Raw genomic sequence first — 3,297 nt, 5'->3', positions numbered from 1 at the left:
CTACTTTGCTGGGCATGACTGTGTTTGACCTCTGGGGCCTGGAAGTCTGGTAGTAGTAGTATGATTTAAAGGCACAAAGTGATTGAAGTGTGCCCAGGCCCAGAGCTACTTTGCTGGGCATGAATGTGTTTGAACTCTTGGGCCTGGAAGTCTATTTCTAGGCTTATATAAAGGGTCAAACTTCTTGAAGTGTGCCCAGGCCCAGAGCTACTTTGCTGGGCATGACTGTGTTTGACCTCTTGGGCCTGGAAGTCTGGTAGTAGTAGTAGTAGTAGTAGTAGTAGTAGTAGTAGTAGTAGTAGTATGATTTAAAGGTACAAAGTGAATGAAGTGTGCCCAGGCCCACAGCTACTTTGCTGGGCATGACTGTGTTTGACCTCTTGGGCCTGAAAGTCTATTTCTAGGCTTATATAAAGGGTCAAACTTCTTGAAGTGTGCCCAGGCCCAGAGCTACTTTGCTGGGCATGACTGTGTTTGACCTCTGGGGCCTGGAAGTCTGGTAGTAGTAGTATGATTTAAAGACACAAAGTGATTGAAGTGTGCCCAGGCCCAGAGCTACTTTGCTGGGCATGAATGTGTTTGAACTCTTGGGCCTGGAAGTCTGGTAGTAGTAGTATGATTTAAAGGTACAAAGTGAATGAAGTGTGCCCAGGCCCAGAGCTACTTTGCTGTGCATGACTGTGTTTGACCTCTTGGCTCTGGAAGTCTATTTCTAGGCTTATATAAAGGGTCAAACTTCTTGAAGTGTGCCCAGGCCCAGAGCTACTTTGCTGGGCATGACTGTGTTTGACCTCTGGGGCCTGGAAGTCTGGTAGTAGTAGTATGATTTAAAGGCACAAAGTGATTGAAGTGTGCCCAGGCCCAGAGCTACTTTGCTGGGCATGATTCTGTGACCTCTTGGGTCTGGAAATGTGGTACTTTGAAGGATTAAAAGAGTGAAACGGTCTGAAGTGTGCGCAGGTGTAAAGCAACCTTGCTAGGCATGAAGGTGTGACCTCCAGGGCCTGGAAGTCTGGTGGTAGTAGTAGTATGATTTAAAGGCACAAAGTGATTGAAGTGTGCCCAGGCCCAGAGCTACTTTGCTGGGCATGACTGTGTTTGACCTCTTGGGCCTGGAAGTCTGGTGGTAGTAGTAGTATGATTTAAAGGCACAAAGTGATTGAAGTGTGCCCAGGCCCAGAGCTACTTTGCTGGGCATGACTGTGTTTGACCTCTTGGCTCTGGAAGTCTATTTCTAGGCTTATATAAAGGGTCAAACTTCTTGAAGTGTGCCCAGGCCCAGAGCTACTTTGCTGGGCATGACTGTGTTTGACCTCTGGGGCCTGGAAGTCTGGTAGTAGTAGTATGATTTAAAGGCACAAAGTGATTGAAGTGTGCCCAGGCCCAGAGCTACTTTGCTGGGCATGAATGTGTTTGAACTCTTGGGCCTGGAAGTCTATTTCTAGGCTTATATAAAGGGTCAAACTTCTTGAAGTGTGCCCAGGCCCAGAGCTACTTTGCTGGGCATGACTGTGTTTGACCTCTTGGGCCTGGAAGTCTGGTAGTAGTAGTAGTAGTAGTAGTAGTAGTAGTAGTAGTAGTAGTAGTATGATTTAAAGGTACAAAGTGAATGAAGTGTGCCCAGGCCCACAGCTACTTTGCTGGGCATGACTGTGTTTGACCTCTTGGGCCTGAAAGTCTATTTCTAGGCTTATATAAAGGGTCAAACTTCTTGAAGTGTGCCCAGGCCCAGAGCTACTTTGCTGGGCATGACTGTGTTTGACCTCTGGGGCCTGGAAGTCTGGTAGTAGTAGTATGATTTAAAGACACAAAGTGATTGAAGTGTGCCCAGGCCCAGAGCTACTTTGCTGGGCATGAATGTGTTTGAACTCTTGGGCCTGGAAGTCTGGTAGTAGTAGTATGATTTAAAGGTACAAAGTGAATGAAGTGTGCCCAGGCCCAGAGCTACTTTGCTGTGCATGACTGTGTTTGACCTCTTGGCTCTGGAAGTCTATTTCTAGGCTTATATAAAGGGTCAAACTTCTTGAAGTGTGCCCAGGCCCAGAGCTACTTTGCTGGGCATGACTGTGTTTGACCTCTGGGGCCTGGAAGTCTGGTAGTAGTAGTATGATTTAAAGGCACAAAGTGATTGAAGTGTGCCCAGGCCCAGAGCTACTTTGCTGGGCATGATTCTGTGACCTCTTGGGTCTGGAAATGTGGTACTTTGAAGGATTAAAAGAGTGAAACGGTCTGAAGTGTGCGCAGGTGTAAAGCAACCTTGCTAGGCATGAAGGTGTGACCTCCAGGGCCTGGAAGTCTGGTGGTAGTAGTAGTATGATTTAAAGGCACAAAGTGATTGAAGTGTGCCCAGGCCCAGAGCTACTTTGCTGGGCATGACTGTGTTTGACCTCTTGGGCCTGGAAGTCTGGTGGTAGTAGTAGTATGATTTAAAGGCACAAAGTGATTGAAGTGTGCCCAGGCCCAGAGCTACTTTGCTGGGCATGAATGTGTTTGAACTCTTGGGCCTGGAAGTCTATTTCTAGGCTTATATAAAGGGTCAAACATCTTGAAGTGTGCCCAGGCCCAGAGCTACTTTGCTGTGCATGACTGTGGTTGACCTCTTGGCCCTGGAAGTCTGGTGGTAGTAGTAGTATGATTTAAAGGCACAAAGTGAATGAAGTGTGCCCAGGCCCAGAGCTACTTTGCTGGGCATGAATGTGTTTGAACTCTTGGGCCTGGAAGTCTGGTAGTAGTAGTAGTAGTAGTAGTAGTAGTAGTAGTATGATTTAAAGGCACAAAGTGCTTGAAGTGTGCCCAGGCCCAGAGCTACTTTGCTGTGCATGACTGTGTTTGACCTCTTGGCTCTGGAAGTCTATTTCTAGGCTTATATAAAGGGTCAAACTTCTTGAAGTGTGCCCAGGCCCAGAGCTACTTTGCTGTGTATGACTGTGTGACCTCTTGGCCCTGGAATTCTGGTGGTAGTAGTAGTATGATTTAAAGGCACAAAGTGAATGAAGTGTGCCCAGGCCCAGAGCTACTTTGCTGGGCATGACTGTGTTTGACCTCTTGGGCCTGGAAGTCTGGTAGTAGTAGTATGATTTAAAGGCACAAAGTGATTGAAGTGTGCCCAGGCCCAGAGCTACTTTGCTGGGCATGAATGTGTTTGAACTCTTGGGCCTGGAAGTCTATTTCTAGGCTTATATAAAGGGACAAACTTCTTGAAGTGTGCCCAGGCCCAGAGCTACTTTGCTGTGTATGACTGTGTGACCTCTTGGCCCTGGAATTCTGGTGGTAGTAGTAGTAGTAGTAGTATGATTT

The sequence above is a fragment of the Electrophorus electricus genome, unplaced genomic scaffold, assembly GCF_041902795.1.
Source record: "Electrophorus electricus isolate QZ-2024a unplaced genomic scaffold, ASM4190279v1 Scaffold93, whole genome shotgun sequence".
NCBI classification, from domain to species: domain Eukaryota; kingdom Metazoa; phylum Chordata; class Actinopteri; order Gymnotiformes; family Gymnotidae; genus Electrophorus; species Electrophorus electricus.
This window is presented reverse-complemented; position numbering follows the sequence as displayed.